Raw genomic sequence first — 8,826 nt, 5'->3', positions numbered from 1 at the left:
TTGCTCTGGAAGTCCTGCCAACTTGAGCGAATATTTTCTAAGTGCCATCGGGTCTTGCCCGGAAAAGTGTCCGACTCGGCTGGTTCCCCGAGTCGGCCCGAACGAGCGAAAATTCGGCCTCTTCGCCTGGAAGTCCTGCCAACTTGAGCGAATATTTTCTAAGTGCCATCGGGTCTTGCCCGGAAAAGTGTCCGACTCGGCTGGTTCCCTAGTTCGGCCACATAATGTGAAAATTCGGCCTCTTCGCCTGGAAGTCCTGCCAACTTGAGCGAATATTTTCTAAGTGCCATCGGGTCTTGCCCGGAAAAGTGTCCGACTCGGCTGGTTCCCCGAGTCGGCCCGAACGAGCGAAAATTCGGCCTCTCGCTCTGGAAGTCCTGCCAACTTGAGCGAATATTTTCTAAGTGCCATCGGGTCTTGCCCGGAAAAGTGTCCGACTCGTCCGGTTCCCTAGTTCGGCCACATAATGTGAAAATTCGGCCTCTTGCTCTGGAAGTCCTGCCAACTTGAGCGAAAATTTTCTAAGTGCCATCGGGTCTTGCCCGGAAAAGTGTCCGACTCGTCCGGTTCCCTAGTTCGGCCACATAATGTGAAAATTCGGCCTCTTGCTCTGGAAGTCCTGCCAACTTGAGCGAATATTTTCTAAGTGCCATCGGGTCTTGCCCGGAAAAGTGTCCGACTCGGCTGGTTCCCCGAGTCGGCCCGAACGAGCGAAAATCCGGCCTCTCGCTCTGGAAGTCCTGCCAACTTGAGCGAATATTTTCTAAGTGCCATCGGGTCTTGCCCGGAAAAGTGTCCGACTCGGCTGGTTCCCCGAGTCGGCCCGAACGAGCGAAAATTCGGCCTCTTCGCCTGGAAGTCCTGCCAACTTGAGCGAATATTTTCTAAGTGCCATCGGGTCTTGCCCGGAAAAGTGTCCGACTCGGCTGGTTCCCTAGTTCGGCCACATAATGTGAAAATTCGGCCTCTTCGCCTGGAAGTCCTGCCAACTTGAGCGAATATTTTCTAAGTGCCATCGGGTCTTGCCCGGAAAAGTGTCCGACTCGGCTGGTTCCCCGAGTCGGTCCGAACGAGTGAAAATTCGGCCTCTTGCTCTGGAAGTCCTGCCAACTTGAGCGAATATTTTCTAAGTGCCATCGGGTCTTGCCCGGAAAAGTGTCCGACTCGGCTGGTTCCCTAGTTCGGCCACATAATGTGAAAATTCGGCCTCTTGCTCTGGAAGTCCTGCCAACTTGAGCGAATATTTTCTAAGTGCCATCGGGTCTTGCCCGGAAAAGTGTCCGACTCGGCTGGTTCCCCGAGTCGGCTCCGAACGAGCGAAAATTCGACCTCTTGCTCTGGAAGTCCTGCCAACTTGAGCGAATATTTTCTAAGTGCCATCGGGTCTTGCCCGGAAAAGTGTCCGACTCGGCTGGTTCCCCGAGTCGGCCACGGAATGTGAAAATTCGGCCTCTTGCTCTGGAAGTCCTGCCAACTTGAGCGAATATTTTCTAAGTGCCATCGGGTCTTGCCCGGAAAAGTGTCCGACTCGGCTGGTTCCCCGAGTCGGCCAGAGAAAGAGAAAATTCAGCCTCTTGCTCTGGAAGTCCTGCCAACTTGAGCGAATATTTTCTAAGTGCCATCGGGTCTTGCCCGGAAAAGTGTCCGACTCGGCTGGTTCCCCGAGTCGGCCCGAACGAGCGAAAATTCGGCCTCTTCGCCTGGAAGTCCTGCCAACTTGAGCGAATATTTTCTAAGTGCCATCGGGTCTTGCCCGGAAAAGTGTCCGACTCGGCTGGTTCCCTAGTTCGGCCACATAATGTGAAAATTCGGCCTCTTCGCCTGGAAGTCCTGCCAACTTGAGCGAATATTTTCTAAGTGCCATCGGGTCTTGCCCGGAAAAGTGTCCGACTCGGCTGGTTCCCCGAGTCGGCCCGAACGAGCGAAAATTCGGCCTCTCGCTCTGGAAGTCCTGCCAACTTGAGCGAATATTTTCTAAGTGCCATCGGGTCTTGCCCGGAAAAGTGTCCGACTCGTCCGGTTCCCTAGTTCGGCCACATAATGTGAAAATTCGGCCTCTTGCTCTGGAAGTCCTGCCAACTTGAGCGAAAATTTTCTAAGTGCCATCGGGTCTTGCCCGGAAAAGTGTCCGACTCGTCCGGTTCCCTAGTTCGGCCACATAATGTGAAAATTCGGCCTCTTGCTCTGGAAGTCCTGCCAACTTGAGCGAATATTTTCTAAGTGCCATCGGGTCTTGCCCGGAAAAGTGTCCGACTCGTCCGGTTCCCTAGTTCGGCCACATAATGTGAAAATTCGGCCTCTTGCTCTGGAAGTCCTGCCAACTTGAGCGAAAATTTTCTAAGTGCCATCGGGTCTCTCCCGGAAAAGTGTCCGCCTCGTCCGGTTCCCTAGTTCGGCCACGGAATGTGAAAATTCGGCCTCTCTGAGGTACCAGGGGTACGCATTTAGGTACCAGGGGTAGTCGCTGAGGTACCAGGGGTATGCATTTAGGTACCAGGGGAGACCACTACGGTCTGTTGGTCCCCCTAGTTAGTGTACTCATCGGTTTACTCCCCTTTCGCAAAATATAGTCGGCACGTATGTGCAGGACTGTTTATTTTTATTTTGAAAAATGTTCTAAGTGCCAACGGAAGCTGGCACACGAACTGTCCGAGCCACGATGGTGCCCAGGCCGGACAGCGACGGCGAAAAAGCCGATGTGTGTTTGATGGAAGTTTCGAATATTTTCAAAGTGCCAACGGCACTTGCGGGGTGATGTGTCCGCCTCGTCTGGTTCCCCAGGTCGGCCAGAAAAAGTGAAAATTCGGCCTCTTCTCCTGGAAGTCCGGCCAAGTTTGGCGAATATTTTCAAAGTGCCAACGGCACTTGCGGGGTGATGTGTCCGCCTCGTCTGGTTCCCCAGGTCGGCCAGAACAAGTGAAAATTCGGCCTCTTCTCCTGGAAGTCCGGCCAAGTTTGGCGAATATTTTCAAAGTGCCAACGGCACTTGCGGGGTGATGTGTCCGCCTCGTCTGGTTCCCCAGGTCGGCCAGAAAAAGCGAAAATTCGGCCTCTTCTCCTGGAAGTCCGGCCAAGTTTGGCGAATATTTTCTAAGTGCCATCGGCACTTGCGGGGTGATGTGTCCGCCTCGTCTGGTTCCCCAGGTCGGCCAGAACAAGTGAAAATTCGGCCTCTTCTCCTGGAAGTCTGGCCAAGTTTGGCGAATATTTTCAAAGTGCCAACGGCACTTGCGGGGTGATGTGTCCGCCTCGTCTGGTTCCCCAGGTCGGCCAGAACAAGTGAAAATTCGGCCTCTTCTCCTGGAAGTCTGGCCAAGTTTGGCGAATATTTTCTAAGTGCCAACGACTCGACCAGCGTAAAGTGTCCGCCTCGGCTGGTTCCCCATAACGGCCACCATAAGTGAAAATTCGGCCTCTTCTCCTGGAAGTCAAGCCAAGTTTGGCGAATATTTTCTAAGTGCCAACGACCCAACCAGCGTAAAGTGTCCGCCTCGGCTGGTTCCCCATAACGGCCACAACAAGTGAAAATTCGGCCTCTTCTCCTGGAAGTCTGGCCAAGTTTGGCGAATATTTTCTAAGTGCCAACGACCCAACCAGCGTAAAGTGTCCGCCTCGGCTGGTTCCCCATAACGGCCACAACAAGTGAAAATTCGGCCTCTTCTCCTGGAAGTCTGGCCAAGTTTGGCGAATATTTTCTAAGTGCCAACGACCCAACCAGCGTAAAGTGTCCGCCTCGGCTGGTTCCCCATAACGGCCACAACAAGTGAAAATTCGGCCTCTTCTCCTGGAAGTCTGGCCAAGTTTGGCGAATATTTTCTAAGTGCCAACGACTCAACCAGCGTAAAGTGTCCGCCTCGGCTGGTTCCCCAGGTCGGCCACCAAAAGTGAAAATTCGGCCTCTTCTCCTGGAAGTCAAGCCAAGTTTGGCAAATATTTTCTAAGTGCCAACGACTCAACCAGCGTAAAGTGTCCGCCTCGGCTGGTTCCCCATAACGGCCACCAAAAGTGAAAATTCGGCCTCTTCTCCTGGAAGTCAAGCCATGTTTGGCAAATATTTTCTAAGTGCCAACGGCTCTTGAGCCGAAAAGTGTCCGCCTCGGCTGGTTCCCCATAACGGCCATGAAAAGTGAAAATTCGGCCTCTTCTCCTGGAAGTCAAGCCAAGTTTGGCAAATATTTTCTAAGTGCCAACGACTCAACCAGCGTAAAGTGTCCGCCTCGGCTGGTTCCCCAGGTCGGCCACCAAAAGTGAAAATTCGGCCTCTTCTCCTGGAAGTCTTGCCAAGTTTGGCGAATATTTTCTAAGTGCCAACGACTCAACCAGCGTAAAGTGTCCGCCTCGGCTGGTTCCCCAGGTCGGCCACCAAAAGTGAAAATTCGGCCTCTTCTCCTGGAAGTCAAGCCAAGTTTGGCAAATATTTTCTAAGTGCCAACGACTCAACCAGCGTAAAGTGTCCGCCTCGGCTGGTTCCCCAGGTCGGTCACCAAAAGTGAAAATTCGGCCTCTTCTCCTGGAAGTCTGGCCAAGTTTGGCGAATATTTTCTGAGTGCCAACGACTCAACCAGCCTAAAGTGTCCGCCTCGGCTGGTTCCCCATAACGGCCACCAAAAGTGAAAATTCGGCCTCTTCTCCTGGAAGTCAAGCCAAGTTTGGCAAATATTTTCTAAGTGCCAACGACTCAACCAGCGCAAAGTGTCCGCCTCGGCTGGTTCCCCATAACGGCCATGAAAAGTGAAAATTCGGCCTCTTCTCCTGGAAGTCAAGCCAAGTTTGGCAAATATTTTCTAAGTGCCAACGACTCAACCAGCGTAAAGTGTCCGCCTCGGCTGGTTCCCCAGGTCGGCCACCAAAAGTGAAAATTCGGCCTCTTCTCCTGGAAGTCTTGCCAAGTTTGGCGAATATTTTCTAAGTGCCAACGACTCAACCAGCGTAAGTGTCCGCCTCGGCTGGTTCCCCAGGTCGGCCACCAAAAGTGAAAATTCGGCCTCTTCTCCTGGAAGTCAAGCCAAGTTTGGCAAATATTTTCTAAGTGCCAACGACTCAACCAGCGTAAAGTGTCCGCCTCGGCTGGTTCCCCAGGTCGGTCACCAAAAGTGAAAATTCGGCCTCTTCTCCTGGAAGTCAAGCCAAGTTTGGCAGATATTTTCTAAGTGCCAACGACTCAACCAGCGTAAAGTGTCCGCCTCGGCTGGTTCCCCAGGTCGGCCACCAAAAGTGAAAATTCGGCCTCTTCTCCTGGAAGTCAAGCCAAGTTTGGCAAATATTTTCTAAGTGCCAACGACTCAACCAGCGTAAAGTGTCCGCCTCGGCTGGTTCCCCATAACGGCCACCAAAAGTGAAAATTCGGCCTCTTCTCCTGGAAGTCAAGCCATGTTTGGCAAATATTTTCTAAGTGCCAACGGCTCTTGAGCCGAAAAGTGTCCGCCTCGGCTGGTTCCCCATAACGGCCACCAAAAGTGAAAATTCGGCCTCTTCTCCTGGAAGTCAAGCCAAGTTTGGCAAATATTTTCTAAGTGCCAACGGCTCTTGAGCCGAAAAGTGTCCGCCTCGGCTGGTTCCCCAGGTCGGCCACCAAAAGTGAAAATTCGGCCTCTTCTCCTGGAAGTCAAGCCAAGTTTGGCAAATATTTTCTAAGTGCCAACGGCTCTTGAGCCGAAAAGTGTCCGCCTCGGCTGGTTCCCGCGGTCGGCCTTCAAAAGCGAAAATTCGGCCTCTTCCCCTGGTAGCCCTGCCAACTTGTGCGAATTTTTTCTAAGTGCCAACGGCTCTTGAGCCGAAAAGTGTCCGCCTCGGCTGGTTCCCTCGGTCGGCCCCAAAAAGCGAAAATTCGGCCTCTCCCTCTTTAGGTACCAGGGGCTGGGGTACCAGGGGGAGGGTGCAGTACCAACTTTGGTCTTCAGGTGCGCCAGAGTACGCTAAATGGTCCCCCTAGTCAGCGTACTCATCAACGATTTACCCCCCTTTCGCAAAATATAGTCAGAACGAGCATGGGGGGCGCATAATTTACCCCACAAAATGAAAGGGCCCGGTGCCGAGCGCTTGGTCATGGCCGCCAGCAGCGCCCCTTGCTCGGTGGGAACACAACACGCAGGGTTGCACAGCACCCTGGAAGGCACACAGAGAGAGAGAGAAAAATTTTCTAAGTGCCTCTCTTGACGAAAAATGTCTAAGTGCCTCTCTTGACGAAAAATTTCTAAGTGCCACAGCGCTCGAAAATTTCCTAAGTGCGAGCACGGCTGTGAAATATTCAAAGTACAAGGAACGCTGGCAGAATCGCTCGACGGCCGTCTGCTCCCGGCGGCCGCCGTGAAGTCTCCCCTCCCGGGGACGGCTGTCTGCTCCCGGCAGCCGTCCTTAACCCCCTCCCCACACGTTGGCCGAACACCAGCCGAGGGCGAAAGGCTCGCGGTGTGGAAGGATCGTGGCCACGGCTAATCTAGCGATGCCCGCGTTGGACGGTCACACCGCACGACAGAGCGGGGCCTGCATCCGGCGCGAGGCGGCCTTCAGGCACGTGGTTCGAGACGACCTCACCCGCCCTAGCCCGGAGCGGAAAGACTTTTACAAGTCCAAGGAACAATGGCAGAATGGGAGGACCGGCCGCCTCCTTAAACACAGGCCGGAGAGATGGAGCGGGATCAGCGGCCCGCGCATTGAGCGAACACCGGCCGAGGGCGAAAGGCTCGCGGTGTGGAAGGATCGTGGCCACGGCTAATCTAGCGATGCCCGCGTTGGACGGTCACACCGCACGACAGAGCGGGGCCTGCATCCGGCGCGAGGCGGCCTTCAGGCACGTGGTTCGAGGCGACCTCACCCGCCCTAGCCCGGAGCGGAAAGACTTTTCAAAGTCCAAGGAACACACTGGCAGAATCTCTCGACGGCCGTCTGCTCCCGGCGGCCGCCGTGAAGTCTCCCCTCCCGGGGACGGCTGTCTGCTCCCGGCAGCCGTCCATAACCCCCTCCCCACACGTTGGCCGAACATCAGCCGAGGGCGAAAGGCTCGCGGTGTGGAAGGATCGTGGCCACGGCTAATCTAGCGATGCCCGCGTTGGACGGTCACACCGCACGACAGAGCGGGGCCTGCATCCGGCGCGAGGCGGCCTTCAGGCACGTGGTTCGAGACGACCTCACCCGCCCTAGCCCGGAGCGGAAAGACTTTTACAAGTCCAAGGAACAATGGCAGAATGGGAGGACCGGCCGCCTCCTTAAACACAGGCCGGAGAGACGGAGCGGGATCAGCGGCCCGCGCGGAGGGTCTTTAAAATGTACAAAGTCCTAGGAACAATGGCAGAATCGCTCGACGGCCGTCTGCTCCCGGCGGCCGCGGTGAAGGGACTGTACACCCCACCCGGGGACGGCTGTCTGCTCCCGGCAGCCGTCCTTCCCCCCCTCCCCACACGTTGGCCGAACATCAGCCGAGGGCGAAAGGCTCGCGGTGTGGAAGGATCGTGGCCACGGCTAATCTAGCGATGCCCACGTTGGACGGTCACACCGCACGACAGAGCGGGGCCTGCATCCGGCGTGAGGCGGCCTTCAGGCACGTGGTTCGAGACGACCTCACCCGCCCTAGCCCGGAGCGGAAAGACTTTGAAATATTCAAAGTCCAAGGAACACTGGCAGAATGGGAGGACCGGCCGCCTCCTTAAACACAGGCCGGAGCGACCGAGCGGGATCAGCGGCCCGCGCGGAGGGTCTTTAAAATGTACAAAGTCCTAGGAACAATGGCAGAATCGCTCGACGGCCGTCTGCTCCCGGCGGCCGCGGTGAAGGGACTGTACACCCCACCCGGGGACGGCTGTCTGCTCCCGGCAGCCGTCCTTCCCCCCAAACCCACACGTTGACCGACACCGGCCGAGGGCGAAAGGCTCGCGGTGTGGAAGGATCGTGGCCACGGCTAATCTAGCGATGCCCGCGTTGGACGGTCACACCGCACGACAGAGCGGGGCCTGCATCCGGCGCGAGGCGGCCTTCAGGCACGTGGTTCGAGACGACCTCACCCGCCCTAGCCCGGAGCGGAAAGACTTTGAAATATTCAAAGTCCAAGGAACACTGGCAGAATGGGAGGACCGGCCGCCTCCTTAAACACAGGCCGGGCGAAAAATATGCGAATGTTGGGCGGAAAGACTTTGAAATATTCAAAGTCCAAGGAACACTGGCAGAATGGGAGGACCGGCCGCCTCCTTAAACACAGGCCGGGCGAAAAATATGCGAATGTTGGGTCTCATCCAAGAAAGGGAGTTACCGGCCGCCTCCTTAAACACAGGCCGGGCGAAAAATATGCGAATGGTCCATCCAAGGAAGGAGGACCGGCCGCCTCCTTAAACACAGGCCGGAGAGATGGAGCGGGATCAGCGGCCCGCGAACTGAGCGGCCGAGGGCGAAAGGCTCGCGGTGTGGAAGGATCGTGGCCACGGCTAATCTAGCGATGCCCGCGTTGGACGGTCACACCGCACGACAGAGCGGGGCCTGCATCCGGCGCGAGGCGGCCTTCAGGCACGTGGTTCGAGACGACTTCACCCGCCCTAGCCCGGAGCTGAAACTCTGCGAATGTTAACATCCAAGGATGGAGGCAACGGCCGTCTCGTTAAGCTGAGGCCGGAGGAAAGTCTGCGGATTCGGGGCATCCAAGGCAGATGGAGGTGCCGGCCGCCTCGGTAAACAGAGGCCGGACCGACCGACATGCGACCATGACCCGCCTTGGTAGGGCCCCCACCGGCCCCGGCTAGCGCCGGCGTTGGGTGGACGGTTCCTCCCCACTTGCGGGTCGCCCTCTAGCGCTACGGCCGCCGCGCGAGCGCGCGCTCCGACGCCGCCCCCGCAGGCCTA

Source organism: Syngnathus floridae, unplaced genomic scaffold (genome assembly GCF_059516105.1).
Source record: "Syngnathus floridae isolate MCC-2025c unplaced genomic scaffold, RoL_Sflo_1.0 HiC_scaffold_118, whole genome shotgun sequence".
Classification (NCBI taxonomy): Eukaryota; Metazoa; Chordata; class Actinopteri; order Syngnathiformes; family Syngnathidae; genus Syngnathus; species Syngnathus floridae.
This window is presented reverse-complemented; position numbering follows the sequence as displayed.